Source organism: Clavelina lepadiformis, chromosome 1 (genome assembly GCF_947623445.1).
Source record: "Clavelina lepadiformis chromosome 1, kaClaLepa1.1, whole genome shotgun sequence".
Classification (NCBI taxonomy): Eukaryota; Metazoa; Chordata; class Ascidiacea; order Aplousobranchia; family Clavelinidae; genus Clavelina; species Clavelina lepadiformis.
Window position 1 is genome coordinate 2,522,736 of NC_135240.1, and position 18,205 is coordinate 2,540,940.

At 37.6% G+C, this 18,205-nt stretch overlaps 1 pseudogene; it reads right to left on the reverse strand.

Moving 5' to 3' along the window:
• Positions 1–393: 393 nt before the first annotated feature.
• Positions 394–14,030, reverse strand: LOC143462777 (transcription factor COE2-like; annotated as a pseudogene).
• Between the last annotated feature and the right edge of the window lie 4,175 nt (positions 14,031–18,205).

Genomic DNA, 18,205 nt, shown 5'->3' on the forward strand with positions numbered 1-18,205 from the left:
TAAAGTCGAAGTCAATGAAATACGACTCATTTTTTGGTACAGCCACAGCGGTAAAATTTTCATTCCCCAGAGAAAATTAGAAATTCTAAATCACCGCGAGATCTGATTAGGCGTATCCGCGAGATCGATCGATCGCGAGATCTTGGGCGTAACTTTTTTCCCATACAGCTGCATGACGCAACATAATGTTATAAATTGGATGAAATGGAATCAATAATGTTCAATACAGTCATCTCCCGGTTAAGTACGCACCCGTTTAAGTTCGCCTCCCAGATAAGTACGCAAAAATTCTTCACAAATTCTGGGTCCAACTTTTTCAACAATTTATTTATTTTAAACAGCAAGCACATTAACTGGATGTCAGGAAAAGTTAAACGTCAACTTAACAATAGTTCACCGCTTAAACATTTCGTGCAAAGTCATCTGATGCATATTTTGCATTCTTTTTTGCTTGGCTTCCAACGTCACCTGGTTCAGTTTTCGCTGAAAGCATTCAAAAGTGCTTTTGAGATTATCGTAAACACCTCCTGCTTGATCTTGTAAGGCAGGACACAGCAACTGATCCTCAACTTCAAGCACTTTGTTGTAAAGTTGTTTAAGGCCATGAAAAACGATGCTGTTTTCGGCAGGTGCACATTCGTTGCTTGGGCCAGCCTCATCGTCAGTGTCATCATTTTCAGTCTGGATCGTTTCCAACACCTCATTCACGTCACCTAAAATCGCCTGTGAATACTCTTCATTATTCTCGTCATGAACATGCATAAATCCTTCTAGCTCGTTTTTGTCAATCGAAATATCCATAGACTTAAAACAGCGCAAAATTTCAGATATGTCAGACATGAAGTTTGCTTTCTCAACGTCACCATCCAACGGAGTTATTAGTTGAGCCTTGTTAAACGAGTTTCTTACCGACGCATCCGATATTAACTCCCATGCTTGCTTTACATAGTGAGCAGCATCCAGCAAATGAGCAGGGTTCCCATAAGCAACACCTGAATCGGCTAAGCCACTGCCACAACGCTTGAAAATCATCTTCCGATATCGATAATTGTTGAGCGATTTGTTTTGCTTTTGCAATGACCAGTGAGGGGGAACAGGAAGACTTGCACGGTGCATGCTATCAATCCAAAGATATAGAATATCTTCCAGCTCAGAAAACCGACCAACGGATGCTCGACAGGTTTTTGTCTTAGTCTCCTCAGACATCAAAGCAAAACGCTTTCGAATAACTTCCCGTCTTTTCGAAATCTTTCGGATAGCAGCTTCACTCACGCCATACTTTCTTGCGAGACTTCTTTTACTCGGAGCGGACGGCACACACAACTTGGCGATGACTTCCAATCTTTGGGATTCAATTAAACGCTTACCTTTACCTTACATCATGCGAACGAGAAAATTGTACCCAACAAATTACTTGTGCTGTACTGTACACTAGCAGAACTTCGGCAACGCATCGTCAATGACGTAATAAATGCAAAACTTGTGCATTGGGGTTTCCCTTGGCCACACTTTTTAGTGACCCACATAATTTTATTGACCTTTTGGTGACCATAACCTTTGCAACTGTTTCGACTTTCGACTGTAAGCAACCAAGACACCATATAACTTAGTCTTCTATTCATATGTTGACGTAAACATCAACGCGCCCACGGCCTGTGCGGTAAAAATGGACAAAACTCTTTCTCAATTAAATTAAATATTTCTTACGCTAGTTGGTGCAAAGAGTCTTAACCCATTTCAAATTTAGCCCAAAGTTTTAGTGATGACGATGGAATCGTCGTAACCAAAAGATGGTGCATGTGCACCACTATGTACATGATGTGTTTTGGTAGTTTCATAGCCCAAATAATCCTCTTAAATGCTATGATGCTTTTGTGTCAAAGTGATTCGTGTTGGGATATTCATAAACAACGTTGTCGAAAGCAAACCTTTGTGCTTCAAACAGTGTTTGAGTTTTAGCCAAGTTGAAGGATCAGCAGTTAAAGTCATCACTGGACAAACGACTCTCGTTCAACGTTTTAACGGACTGTAGGCCCATTCGAAGCCCCATCTAAAACAATTCAAAGTACCATATTTCAATTTGAATTTGCTTCTAAACAGGCTCGGTCACCTGGCTGCGTTTTTGTATCCGCCGAGATGTAGGACAAAAGGTCTTAACGCAGTATTTTTTCACTTTCTTCCTTTTACTTTTCCAAAAAATCAGCCAAAAAGCCTTAACTATGAACCAACACAAAACGCTACACTCCGCACCCGCCATAACAACAGCAAACGTTCACAGTTTGAGGTAGCGTGTGCACTGGACCGGAACCATTGATATAATTTTTCTATAGTGACGTCTTCGTCACAATCGCCGGGTTGCCGTTTTAAAACTGTTGAAAATAGTACGGGCCCTTCAAAGGCAATATGTCAAGTTGACTTCACGTCGTTATGGTTCACGTGGCGTTCACGTGGCTATCACGTTCAACTAATTTTAGCTTTAAAACAATTCTAACGAATTACAATTAACGCTAACAACGTAGTACGTTCGTAAGATTCTGTATCTCCTTCTGAGCGTCAGAAGCGTTACCCGCGCAGAAGTTTGAGCTTATAACAGCGTGGAGCGATGTGAACGGAAATATTCGACACAAAATACACGAACATTTCAAAACGTGCGAACGATAAACACAAAGCTTTAGCAATGGGAATTACATTCAGTTAAAACTAGGATGTTATGAAATCACCTGGTAACGTACTAAACGGCGTTTTCACAAAAAGTTATTTAGAGCAAGTTTTTAAATATTAAATGTAAGTTTCAGTTTTATCAATAAATAATAATCCAAAAAGTAGAAGGCGAATACGTTCCCACGAATGAAATAATGGTATTAAAAACGCCTACAAGGCAACTACAGATGCAATGGCCGCGAAACTTCTCGGCTCAGCTGACGCCATGCTAGGCTGCCTACAAAGTGACCATAGTTTGCAATCTGTTGTGATTTGGCAAGGAATGACATGTCGGAAGCAAGTGTCTAGTCTTAATAACTAGTTTATACGCGTAGAAAATTATTTCAAAAATACCCAAAAAATCCCCAAATCATCAAAATCCTTAAACTTGTCCCTGAAGGGGGTGTAGTACGATTTTCGGTAGTTTTAAAACGGCAACCCGGCGATTGTTACGAAGGTCGCATCCAAGACGTCACTATAGAAAAAGTATCAATGGTTCCGGTCCAGTGCGCATGTGACCTTAATCAGCAATCGCAAAATGACCTTAATCTGTGGAGGTTTGCTGTTGTTATGGCGTTTGCGCAGTGTAAGTTCGGGCTAAAGTTAACGTTTTGTGTTGGTTCAAAGTTAAGGCTTTTTGGCTGATTTTTTGGGGAAATGTAAGGGAAAGGGTTGTTAAAAAGTTGAAGCATTTGGTGCGGGAATTCTAGATACGAGAATTTTCTCAAAATACCGCATTAAGTCTTTTTGACCTACATCTCGGCGGATACAAAAACTCAGCAAGGTGACCGGGCTTGTTTAGAAGCAAATTCAAATTGAAAAATTGTACTTTGCATTGTTTTAGATAGGGCTTCAGATGGACCTAAACCCCCTAAAAAGGAGCTTAAGATTCCAATTTGAAACTAAATCCCTAAAATTAAGAACGCTGGCTTTTTTTTAAATAAGAGTATGTAATTGACCAAATATAATCCATCATCATCATTGTCCCAAATTGCTTATAAACTAATGAACTTTGGCACATTGTGAGCTCTTTAGTCAAGCGAAAAGGCTTCCCACAGAGAGTCAGGTTATTTGAAACGAATTAGAGAAATTAAATTGAATGGAAATGTCCAAGCGCTTTAACGAAACAAAAGCTGGGTATGACCTCACTCAGTCAAAAGCAATAAATCAAACAATCGTTCTCATTATTCTCATTTCTCACAAATATTGATCATCAAATAAAAGTCATGAGAAATGTAATTTTATACAATGACTTAACTGGAGCATAAGCGAATCCATTATGTAAATGTCTGCGCTTTTCAAAGATTTATGTTCAACTTGCCTAAAGAAGCAAAGTTTTAAAAATAATTTTGTAATATAAAACAACCAAAACTACTTCCTACCCACAAGAAAACGCGCGTCAAAAAACGCCCTCTAATATAGACTTCCTTGTTAATACTTAAATTAAGGTGAAAGGGTTTAAAACGGGAAGAACTAACGTATTTGATTAATTATAAATTTCGCAATATAAACCCTGTCATAATATTTTCACTAGTCGTTCAATCGCTCAACACGACATATAAAAAATTTACTAATAATAATAATACTCTATTAAAAATCTTAATCTACAAAACTTAATCTGTGAAACTCCGATGAAAAAAAGCAAATCGCAAATGTAACGTAGCAAAGTTTTCTAATTCAAGTGTGTTATTTTATTAGGTAAAACAACAAACTATCCGGCGTAGAATACAAATCCCACGTTGGAATTCCTTGGAAAACCGCTCTATCAAAGTATTTACGTTTGGAGTTTGGACTGATTGTTCTTCAGTCCTCAACACTAAAGCGCGTTTTATCGAAATATTCTTTTGTTTGTTAATTCCAATGATACCTCTTTATTTGATTTAAAATCAGTTTGTTGGCACCTAATCACGCAACGCTTAATACGACCCAACGTAGCCTACGTAGAGTAATTGTAAAAATTTCAGACAAATTTTGGTATTGCAACCGTGCATGTGTTTTTTTCCTCACTTCTGGAATGAATAGTAAATTTGTTGTTACTTTTTTGTTGAAAAGTCGTTTGATATAGTGAGTAAGTTTTACAGGGGGCTGGGGAATCCGCAAATTAATGCTTGGTTACAGACGCTTAACGTCCTGCCAGTTGAAACCGCCGGTAATTGCTGATTCCTTCCTAGAAAGCGTGAGCAAAAGAAGATAAACAAAGAGAAAAGCGTTTTATTGGCATATTTTCAAAGTAAGCACGCCAGCTAAACGGTGGAATAATTTAACGCGATGAAAAAAAATGTGAGGCTACAACAGAAAAGAAATTGTTTACACAGCCAGTAAGAAAATTTAATTACCGAGCTAGTAAGACACATTTTGTGAAAAACTTTATTCTGCGGCCTTGTATATTTCTACTGAGTGACCGCGAAAATGTTAATGCTTTGTAACTGAGGAGTCATGGCCTAAACGCTAAACTATAGTCAAATGTGTCGAAAAATACAACAGAAAATGGTAGTAACAATACAAAATAACATTTTACGCAAAATCATGCTTTGACTTAAGAGTTGAAAGAGAAAGAGGAGAAAGTAGATTTATGAGAAGATTTTGGAAATGCAGTACAGTACATACACTTGACGCTTGGACACGGGAGAGTATTCACACAAACCAAACGTAGACTTTTTCTGTTTAAAGTCGGCTGAACGAAAGAAAAACGTTGCAAACAAAACCATATCAAAACGAACGAAGCGGCAATTCCGGTCGAAAAAATCTAAACATTGTATTTCACTCGAGCAGGCGCTCGCGCACACAAACAAACAAACAAACAAATGAAAAAGTTTCTAACAAGTAAATAGTCTTTTCACAGGAGCATGCATGAGGTTTTCAGTTTTACGGCTCGGTACCGAAGCTGATGCACCCTTATCCCCAAAGCTGGGAACATAGCAGCATATAGTATTGGGTGGCTCTTAAAATGTACGAACAAATTATCTATAACAATGTAACGAAAAATACAAATACAGAAAAAAAACTGAAAAGAAATACAGTATCTGTAAAACGAATGCCGCGATTTGGGTAGAAACGCATTTAAGACCGACGCACAGATGAGGGACTTTCTCAAACGACGTTCAGGACTGGTTAGCAATTTATTTCAAAACAACCACGCAGTGTAGCGGACTGTAAAGTGTAAACTGACGGTTCGCCGTAAGCTAGAATCATGGAATGTACATGACTGACCAAGAATATAAAAAAGAACCTCGAGACGCGTATGCGAAACACTATTAAACCAATATTGTAGAACAAAACGGAAAAAGTAAAATAATTGAAATCGCAAACTGAATTTAACCGTGTCAGGGTTGTCTTATTAACTAAATCAAGCAAAAATTCAGAGGCAAAAAAAAACGAAATGTGCCCAAAAAAGGAAGAAAATAGATATAGATATATTTATAACCATAAAACGTTTAATGGACGTATACCGTGTAAGTGTCGCTTACATCTAAAACCTCACATTTCAGGTTGAATCGTCTGTGGGTTGAATCGTCCGGGGTTGAGTCGTCTGTGGGTTAAATCGTTTGTGGGTTGAATCGTCGGAGGTTTAGTCGTCTGTGGGTTGAATCGACATGGAACCAGTACTAACTTATTTGATGAAAGTGCTATTTCAGTCAACACAAACTACTACTGTTACTACAAACTACTACTACACAAACTACAACTACTGCTATTGATAAACAATGAGCTGTAGCTACCAACTCAGATCAAAGCACGTGTTGCATTGCTTTTAAATTGCGCTAATTACGTGAGGATTTAAAGCAATGTTGTGTCGATTTAATTGCGGTGAAACCTCCATTCTTGCTTTTTTAGCACCCTCGTATACCTTTACAATTATTAACTAGAGCTTTGGGGTATGGTCGAGGAAAAAAGTTTATTGCATTTCGTGAAGTTGTTTAAGTTTTCTCTTTTTCTTTCTTTTTGCTTTTTACAGAGCGGCTTACAACATAACTATAACTATAACCATAACTCACTTACATTCATGTACTGCATACCGGGTTAATTAGAATCGAACAGGAGGTAGAAACCACTAAGTGCCAGCTGTACTCACTTCCGGTTCCACTGACCAGTCCCGAAGACGGATTTTCCATGTTTGTAAAGGACGGGGTAGAGGCTGGGTAGCAACTGAACGACGGGGGACAATTGTACGGAGATGGCACAACGAGGGCCACTGTAGTCGGCCAGACCATGCTTCCCACGCCCCCATTTCCGCTGTTCGGCGTCCTTTGTGGTGAATATCCCCTATTGCTGGGTGAAACGCCTTTACCTCTTGTATAACCTGTAAAGTTCACTCAATGCTGACATGCCGCTTATTTTTGAATGTCAACTGAAATAGATCCATGATGGCTTTTGCAAAACGACTGTGCCCAGGAACAAAACAATATTAAGTTTATTATTAGAAATACCAACAAATGTTAGCAACTATTAAAGTTAATGAACTAGTGTTTCGCGATACGCAACAAGCTTATTGTAGATCTAAAAATTTACAAGTGTTAACAAACATATCCAACCTGAATCGCTTGCATCGTAGCGATCGGAAATTCCCCCAAACTGAGTTGCGTAACCGTTTATAGCAACGGCTGCTACGGCGGCTGAGTGAGGCACGAAGCTGCCCGTATCTCCCGGATGCGTAGTCAAGTGTGAAGGGGGCGGAGCAACGCTTCCTGGAGGAGAAATTTGAGGATGAGCGTTGTACTGCCGAGTGAAGGACGCCTCCATGAAGTCTGCCGCTCTCTTAAGGACAACTTCCTGTCGGAGAAGCGTTTTTGGTTGTTTTTGCTTGTTTTGTTTTCGGAAAACTATATCAAAATTCGGTAACTTACTTTTGATAGGCGATCGGGGTCACCCTCGTACCGTCTTTAACAAACGTTGAAAACCAGGATCCAATGTTGCATCATTGAGAGCTAAAAAACAATTAGATATAACCAGAAGCTTATAAATAGGCTGCCAGGTGAAATTTATTTCACAATAGGAAGGGCTTGGATAATTACTTGAAACTTACAATTTCAAGTAGCATTCAACATTTACATTTAAAGTAGCCTTTTAAAAAAGCAACCAACGCCGCGTAACGATTAATAATATCCGAGCCGCACTGTATTAACATTTGGAGACCAATTCAAACCGTGACAAATTTTATTGCATGGGACAAAATGCAAAACTCTAGACTCAAAATGTCGTTTTGCCTTCGATCTGTTCGGTCTGGTTCTGGTCCCGTCTGTGACGCCCATATAGCTGAGTTGGCCTTAATTGTCATAAAGATATGTAAGGTTAAAAAATCTGCAAGCTTGTACGAATACTGGCTTGGTTCAATTTTGGTGATAATCAACCCCATTGGGCACATTTAGATAATTTATAGACGTCGATCGCGGTGGAAGGTCGATTGGGGTCGTATTGGTGCAGTAGGTTTCACCAATATGCGGAAAGAACAAAACTGAGTACAAAAATAGGTTATATTTTCTTCTAAAAGGCGTCAGTGGAAATTATTAAGGCACATTTAAGAATTCGAAGTAATAATAAAATCTGCCAAATCAAAATTTAATTCTTTTCCAATTTAAAGATCTCTCGATTTCGTCATTTTCAAGAACCGCTCTTTAGTCATCGTTTAACTTTAAAAGTAATTCATCAAGTTTACAGGGGGGGGAGGGCAACCAAAAATATTTTTTTTGCTATAACTAGACCGCTTTCCAGAAACCTATCAGCGCAATATTATTTTCAAGTTTCTAGGACAGTAGCAATGAGAAGGCACTCATCGATTTGAAACGAACTGAAATAACTTTGAATGACACGCGCATGTGGAAATGATAATCCGGAAAAAATTATCGGTCGGCTTGATCACCGGGGTTTGCTTGATTGCCTTGATTAACCGCTTTGATGACCTGACCTTTTGATGACTTTTATGACCTGGTTCCTGACAGCAACTGTTGATCTTTGGAAAGCTAAATATTTTTTAACAAAAAAAAAAAAAAAAAACATTTTTCACGCAAAAGCGTAACTTTTTTCCCTTCGGAATAAGTTTTCATACCAGCCTTTTAGCCTTTTCATACCGGTAATAAGACCCGGGTAGGCTTAAACTTAAATCTCTAAACTTATATCATATTTCATTCCGCTTGGGTACAATGCAGGCCCCTAGGTGCACGGATAGTATATGAATAATATTCAGAGCAAATAGTTGTTGAGGAATTCGATCCTGTTTTTAAAGCTCCTGTTTTTAATAACTTCGAATTTATGGAAATCCCAAAAGTTTCTTTTCTGTGTTGGTTAAAAGCTGATCACACAGAGTCGAAACAGTGACGTTTGAGTCATTATTTGGGCAATGAATTTAATTGACAGCAAGCCGCTTACCGCCACAGGGGTCATTTTTGCGGGATCTTCTACCATGCTTTGAATTATTATGGACGTACATGTTTTGTGACTTTCCCAACACCACCTGATTATCGACAAAAACCGTTGTGGAAACGACAACCTAAAATAAACAAAGAAAGCGGAATTGCAATCCTGTTGGCCATAGATCATCTATATAACCGGAGTTTTAAGAATTTACATACAGGAAAGAAAATATATGCGAATTGTAAAGTAAAGAAAACTCGGAAAGAAAATTTTGATTTAAAACTTACCCGAAATTTCGCAAACACCTTGGCTTGCCAACGTTTTTCGTGCAACTTTGATTGCATTTCAAAAAAAACTTCAAGTAATACCTGAAAAACATTTTACTGATATCGGTGCGCTAAACTTCCACTTGCAAAGAGTGAGTCACTATTGGTTGCCGAAGACACAATACGTTAACAGCATGACTCAGATTATATCAGGCAATGAATCGCAAATGACTGTGGCATGGTCAAACGTCAATATAGGTCATCATCTATGCAATAATAATAAGACCAATATAATGGCATGAGTCTGATCATGCAAGCTTGCATAAGTGAAGACATACAGCCTTTGAAGACATACATCCGCGATGCTACGAAGTATTGATTTTTGTAGGCTATAGCGACTTGCAGATTCCCGACAAAGTACGATCTGTGTTGTGTTGATTATAGTGTTCCGAGCAGATTTAATTAACATAAGGCTTGGTGAATGACAAAAACTTAAAAACGCAAGCTAAAACTGTAGCGAAAAAACGAAGAACAAAAACGCGAACAACTTGAACAAAAACGCGAAGCTAAACTGTAAAATATGGTAACCACCGTATTTAGCCAAAAATCAACAACTGCATTGAAATGAACAAATGCTTTTGCGAGGAAAAATCCGTTATCAACGCTTCTGAAGTGGCGCTTCTCTGTCACCGTAATTTTGGTGATTGCTGAAAAATAGTTTTTAGCTTTTCATATAATTGAAAACAACCGCCAACTTCGTTAAAAAATATCAAAAAGCTGATCAGCGAAAACAAGCCGATTACTTTGTGTCAGAGCCTTTCAAAAATCGTGACAATAAAAAATGATTAATTTAGAAGGGTGAGCCGTTACTTTATACCTATAGCCTAATGTGTTTAAATTTGTCCAAAAACGCACAAGCAGACAACAGGCCATTATTTGTTACGCTCATTAACTTTGTAGTTGGCAGATACCATATGCTACTTTCGCTGCAGAAACCATCAGAGAAACATGCAAGGCGCTTTTTTCTTGGACTGTATATTGGAGATGCATTAGTTTAAGGGCGCATTAAGACATTTTAAAGTAATTATTTCGCCTTCTGACTTCCTAACTTTCTCCACTTAAATTTGCTTTCAATTTCCCGTTTATTGCAGGATCCCAAAAGTACGGGCATCTTCGCTGAAATGCCATATCCTTTTTGTGTTAATGCAGATTGGAAATAACATGCGAGAGTTGCAATTTTTATAAGCAAGTCAATATTAATTATACATGCGACAATGAGTTTGTTTTTGCATTTGCTTAATATATAAACCATACTTGACAAACCTCTCAAAAATGAAGGGGTCTGACGGAAATTTGTTTCTGTTTCCGCAACTTTTCTTGTCGCAGCACCGACTGTAAATAAACGTCTTTAATTTTAATCTTTACATCTTTTTACCAATCTCCATACGTAGCTGAAAAACTGTGTGTAAATAAGCGATTGAGTCAAATAATTTAATAACCAAAAGTTTCACCTGCACAAGATTTCGTGGGTTAGTAAAACTCTTTGCATTTCGGGGTTCTTGTCTTGGCCTTCGTATGGAATAGCCTAAACGAAAAAATATTTTCAAAAGTATCAACTATACAAGAGTCTCAGAAAATTAAACTCAGAGTCCATCACAGTTATTTCCACTTTACCTTCTCATTGGAGGCATCTACGAGGCGAATGTAAATACTCTGTTCCATTCGTACACCTAAAACATACTGTCATTGTTCTAATCACTCTTGCGGTTCTTATTATTTCTACATATACATATGTAAGCTTTAGGTCTTCGTGACCTAAGATATGTACCTTCTCTTAGGTAAGACATATGTAATCTTTAGGTCTAGACTCTAGAGTAAGGCGAGAAAGGCGGTTGCCGTTTAGAAAGCGAATTAGAAAGCGAAAAACTTGGAAGAAACGCACGGGGTAAATTGTTTTTTGAAATAAAAGTGTGCATCTCAGAATGTGCATAAAGTCAATTTTTTTCGGGGCGCCATACCCCCAGAACCCCTAGGAAAGATTGCATCATTACATCTCCCGTAATTTCGGGGCCACAAAATCAAGTCGCGCCATATTTCGCTTCTCCTTCACTCTATATAAGCTCCTTTAATTTGCAAACCGAAAGATAATAATTCCAGGAGCGGATGACAAGCGGTTGCAGAGAAGTGCAGCTAAAGATTTGAATAAAGCATGGCCGCCAAAAACATTTACAGAGTGAAAAAAAATTACATTACAATGCTGCTTAACTGCATATTCTATTCATGCCAGAGATTAATAAGCTATTAGCAGCGAAATTGATCAAAATTTGTACGTGCGAATATCACTGTACATATTTCTCGGAAATTCAGAGACTGTCGAGAAAGTGTTATCACGTATTGGCAGCGTACGGTTTGCAGAGATCAAGTGTGAAGACTTATGTCGAGTAATCTTGAGAAAAGAGTCATAGGAGGTCTCGCGATCGATAGGTGGGCGACATCAGTAATTTTAGGTGGCATCCAATGAAGACATATAGATCGCATGCTCGAAAGCGAACTTTCATTACTTCTGGGACCTTGTTTCGATTCCTAAACTTGTTATTCAGGACAACATAGCAAATTGGCAATAAATGACTCTTAATGAATTTATTATCTCCTGTCGTTGATCGCGGGTCAAAATTTGGAATAGATGTTTCGAGAGAGACACGCGTTAATTGGAACCGGTAGAAATGCGAGTATAGCGATTGTTTTTGTTTACTAATTGCGGCCGCAAACTAATGCAATAATGAACAAAAAATCAAATATCTCACCGTTCTGATATACAAGTTGTAACCTGTAATGCACTCCATTGTTTGTTTTCTGGCCGGGAACTTCCTAAAAATATTGGAATATTGTAAAATACTTTAAGTAAAAAAAACTACTTTAGCGAAATAGAAATACAGCAGAGGACGACGATAATAAGCTTTTCTTTTAATCGTTAACTTGGTACACGCTGATATATATAAGCTAAGGAATTAGACTCAAGAATTTAACAGAATAATAGTAAAAATAATAAAGTAAAAATAACTTTACGTTTTTGAGTTGTTTTTCTTAAATTAAAAGTAATAAAAAAACTACTGTTTCATTTTCCACAAAACCAACAAATGCGCTATTTTCTATTTCCACAAGTTGCCCATTTAGATCATGGAACGTCAGGATGAAGTGAAAGAAGTTGGTTTTACGCAACTTACTAGGCGGCTGTTTTTGGAAGTGTGCTTCCCGAAGCCCGACCCTGCAAAAAGAAAAATATTTCAGAAACTCCCAAATTCCAAGCGAACAGACATATAAGAAAGACCGACTATAGCACCCTTTACTCATGACTTGTTCATGTTGACATATTTGGTCGCGTTTTTAACTAACAAAATGGCCGCCGTAATTGGCTACGCGAAATACGTCTACTTAAAACTTTACGCTCTTTTTAAAATTTTTACCAAATCAAAATATATTGCAAGACTCAAATAAAAACTCACAAAAAACGGTGTGTCTCATATTTCTAGCGCAAAAGAAATTATTTGTCGTTACTAGCCAAGAACGTTGCTAACATTGCGCTGTCATAAAAACTATTAAAGCTGTTTTTGCTAAAAAACCTTGCGTCTGCGTCAAAGCTTTGCTAAAACTTGTATTTTTAATTCGATTTTCCTCTGCTCTTTAACTTAACAGTGCATGAGAAGAAACGCAAATCTGATTTCGAAATCGATCTTTTGATTTCGGTTGCATGCTTGCGTGAATACAGCCTCATGTTTGACTTTGCTTTGCTCAAAACTTAAAGATAAAACGTTACAATTCTCGCCTTGTTTACGTTTGAGAATAATATCAGTCGGCCGGTACGCTAACCTTGATAGTATCCCTTCCCCGAACACAGAGAGTTACCACAACTAACATACTGAAAGTTCACTACAGACTATGTGAGTTTGGGCTGGATCCCTAAGCTAAAGGACTTGGTATCGGTTATACCAAAGAGAAAACAAAAATTTGCCCTGGGATTTGGAGCGACAGAGGATGCTCTGCCAAAAGTCGGAAGATGAAGAGCAAATAGGATGGGAACGGTTGCATGCCCCAATGCACCACTGCTAATTGTGCATCAATAGAAAGGTCCTCGACCGGCGGGAAAACGCGGTGTCCTCGAGAACCACCTTGTCAATATTTAGCTACTTGATTATCACAAGTGATGACGAAATCTAACCACAGTTGATGAAAAGATTGATGGAAGCTTTGCTGCGGGCGCTGAGATTTACTGAGTATAAAAACGTGTGTATTACGCTCAGAAATATGTTCTAAGATATATTTCTTGTCTAAAAAACATTTTCGTCGTTAAAGTTTTACAAGAACTTAAAAAAGAATTCCCATTCTGAACGTGATTCAAAATTACCAGAATCATTGACTGCAAATACGGATAAAAATTCCAAATTGGGTGCAAAAGTTCACAAATTCAATCGCGCGACAGAAGCGTGATTTCTTGAAAATAAATTACCAATTCGCTTGGTTGACAAGTGATCAAAAAAAAATTGGAAAAACAAAAAGCCACCCGCTGGCCTTACTCCGGTCTGATCTTTACCAACCGATACCATAAGTGTTTTAATAAATGTTTCTGAACCGAACCTACTGGTTATACCTTGGCATTGTGTCCACCAGGCTGGTCTGAATCCAACCCCTGGCTGGTGAGGCAATTTGTTGACTGGACATCGCGGCGGATGTTATTCTTGATGTTTATTCTCAGAGAACCTGAATCTTTCACAAGTATCTCAGTTATAGTCTGCGTGTGTAACGTGCTATATTTGACTCTGCAATTTTGAAAAGATTATCGCATAAATTAAAATGAAATTAAATTGAATGAAATAATAAATATTATTAATAATAATGATCATATTTCCACAAACGTGGAAAAAATACTGAATTTCTATACTATTATAAATATATGGACTGAAATAGCCTGGGCTAAACTCGTTCAGAAACTTGTGTAGCCTTTAGTTCCAGAGCTGCAAGTTTTCCTAATTCAAAATGTGATTTTCATTATTTAACTATCATGTATTTCTATAGACCCACTCGGGAAATATATCTAAATCTAATCAACTTTTGTGTATTCCCGATGCGACCTTTGCAAGTTGCTCTCAAGATGTTGCCTGCACTTCGTATCGTCTCAAAACTACCGCACTGGAATTCAAGGGCAATCATGAAAGTTATTGCACCTAGCCGATGTAGCCTCGTTCTAACTGAGTCCGCTGAGAAATCGTGTATTGATGTGTCCATCGAGACACGCTACAATTTTGAAACTACTTGCCAATTGCTAACGTGGCCGTCACTTCTAATAAAAGACGTTTTGGTCGGGGGGAAAAAGAGAAAAGCTATGAGGAAGGCTTATAGTGGCTGTGGGATGGCCAAATTGGTTCGCGAACGTTTTATCTCTCTTTTTTGCTGTTCGTTCCATCGGTTGCCAATTTTTAAGAAGTCCTGTGACTCATTCAGAGAACCTACTTTTCCTGTTTATAAACGATCACTAGTATACAGGGCAACATGATGCAACGTCACGAGACCAGGTACTTTAGATTTTAAATTACATTTGGTTGTTTACAAAATGACGATTGGCTGAATTCACAATACTGGTGGGTTTAGTAGCATTCAAATGTGTACAAGTGAATGTACAGTAGATGACGTTATGCCCTTCTACATGAATCCAAATAGTTTTATAAATAAAGTGTTTGGATAATTTCAATTCGTGGAACACAACAACGACTAGGTTTGTACGATTATATACTCGCTATTAATAAATATTAAAATAAATAATAACTATAACCTTTATGATAACGCTCTCATTGTCATTCACAATTTGTTGTCAATCGCCATTTTGTGAGGTACACTGGTATAATAACTGGTATAATAATATATTATGAATACATAAAGGAAATATTTTAAGTCTACATCTTTTGTTGTTGATATTTTGAAAATGGAAGAAAAAACACGTTCGTCAAAAAAATTTAGGTTTTGCAGCCTAACTTTTATAGCTAACTTGTCTGCATGTAGGTTAATGGTTGTTTTGTTAAACTTTGGTATAATATGTTTGTTGTATAATGTTTTTCACATGAATCAATGAAGTTGAAAAAATTACAGTGAAATAATCCATTCTTAAACTGTAAAAAACAAGTATGTCAATTTTCAGAAAACCGATTTTCGCATTCGTTTTAAAAATTGCTTTTACAGGCTTTGAGCATTAGGTACTACAATAGTTGCTATGGGTATTTTTGTAAGTTTCTACTACTGTTCCGCCTAAATCATGCTATTTAAATGGCCCTTCTTTTCAGAATCTCCGTCTTTGACGAGCGACCGCATCGATTTTGTTGCTGGGAAGCCTGACTATAAACGAAAGCCCTATGCATCGCAAGCCATTGGTACTGCTGATGGCGCTACCAAAACCATTGTTTCGACATAAAGTTGCAAGCTCCAATCGACCAGGTATTGTGTTTTCAAAATGGCTGCCTGTCGTCAGCGTTTTCGAAAATGTATCGTTTACACTGCATACAGTGTAAATCATCACAATCGTCTGCGTACATCGTTTACCCTTGCATTTTTTGGTGTTTTTACCTCAATATATTTCACCCAAAATTCATTGATTCAAGTATTTGGCAACGGTCGGTTTGCAAAGCAATTTTGATTTGTCATTTAGTACAAGACGTATTTTGTTGTTGTTCCATAACAGTGGTCGCGATTTACCACGGCGAACGAAAAACTGTCGAAATTCATTCGCTGTGATCATCTTGCAGGCCGGCTAAAACAGCTTCTGTTGCGTTGTTTAGCAGACTTGTCACAGTCTGAAGATCCTTTTCAAGTGATTTTCGATGCAGGCTTCGTACTGAGCAAACAACCTCGACTGGAAATGGATGGCAAACTTCTTTCGCGAACGTGCTTTCATCGCGCTGCTAGTGTTCTTTTGTAAAGAACTTAACTATGCGAAGCTTTCGAAAACGCCGACCAAGGACAGGAAAGTTATGGTCACAGCTTGTCTCACGTGTTACTGGTTGTTCTTGAGTTGATTTCATTTGCTTGGACAAGCCGTTAAAAACCTTTAAATCGTTGTCAGTTGTGAGAACGTTAACGACCAAGCCATCACCTTGTCAATCTTTGGCAAGCTTCTCCCCTAAGTCGCGCTCGCTCCATGTTGCCTTACAAAACAGAAATAAATACGACCGCAGTTTTTATGTTATCAGTAGGTGTGTCTTGTCTATATTAGTGCTAGACGTCGTCTTCCTACGACTTTCCTGCGAGCGCTCCTAAAATAATCTGGCAACACCTAAAATCGCCTTTTTGCCAGATCCTGCTGGCGTATTGTTTAATTATAATTTTGTTCCAGGCTTTCTGCGTTTCGCCATGTCGTACACAACGCATAAATTTTCAATGGGACTAAATTACTTGTGGCTGGTCCAGAATTTTAACCTAAATTGATGTCTTTTTACCAATTAAGGATGTCTGTGCTCAAATCTCCACCTAGCGGTTAGTGTAAATTTGCTCTATTTGATAAACGTTTGAGCTCTCTTGAAGGAAGGTGACCAATCTTTCGCGCACGTTGGACTTTCAGTTGGAATGTTCTAATGCAAGCGTCTTTAACATTAGGCAGTCGGATTAAAAAATACTATGTTTCCACTCAAAAACTTGAAATCAATGATTTTATAGTAGGGTTCTTTTTTCCCTTTTAAAAGCTTTGTCCGTCTTGCGCATAAACACGGAAGTGCATTGTTTATTCTTATCATATCTTTGGGAGACAATGTTAAAGCCATTTATCTTTTATGTTCGCTGTCTTCTAATTTTCTGTGAAATGTTCATTAGCTACGAGACAAGTAGTAGGTTTTAGGTCATAATAAGATAGCTGGCGGCTTATATTATTTCCCAAAGGAATACATGTCACATTAGTCAACCCGAACAATGCAGACATTAAGTCATTGTTCGAGAAGACTAATGCGCTCCGTATTCCTTGTGGTGCGCGCCGGATATGCGCGGCAGTTTTTTCTCAAACTTTTTTCACATGACCGTTTGGTAAGCTTATGGCAGAATGGTTGGGCTGACTTTTGAAATTTAAAGCTATTTTAATGCTTATATGCCATTTGTATGTTGTTTGTCCACATACGTTGTGTTTGTCTTATATATCTATTTGTTTGTAAGTACTTCCATCATGACATGATAATTTTTCTGCAAGGTGTATATTTTTTTCAAAATGAGATTTTTTATTTTTTCTTTACTAAATTCAAACTTTCTGAAAATTACATGATTTGGCAGATGACGTTCTTGCTTATAGTCGAATAACCAACCTCAAAACAAAAATAAGTTCCTAGAAATTATTGTGTTACTAATAGCATTTGTATTTACGTACAATTAGGCACCAAATGTTTGATAAAATGTAACAAAGATCATTTTTGCTGGTAAAATACATATAATAAGCAACTTTTTTGCAAAATGACATTGAAAAGAATGATGGAAATCCAATAACTGAATAACTTCTTCGTTTGTACGCTTTGTGAGTTTGCTACTACAATTCGAAAGGTCGCTTAACAAAGGATGCAAAGGTCGGTCGGTACCTCGCTTTGGTTAAAATGAAAATCGTAAATGAAATTAAATCAGGTTGAAATACAATCCCAGTAAAGTGGCAAATCACTTATTAGTAGGGCAACCAGTTTTTTCACCTAACAAGTTTAAATTTTGACCTCATTTTGATCTAAATCGTTTTAAACAATACACATTTTATGAGTAAGAATACATACATTTATGAGTTTGTCAGGCATAATGGACATTTGCGTGGAAGTTATATTGGTTTCAGTAATGTGCTTGTTGGGAAAATTGTCAATAATAAAAAAAAGACAAAAGTTGTTTTGTAT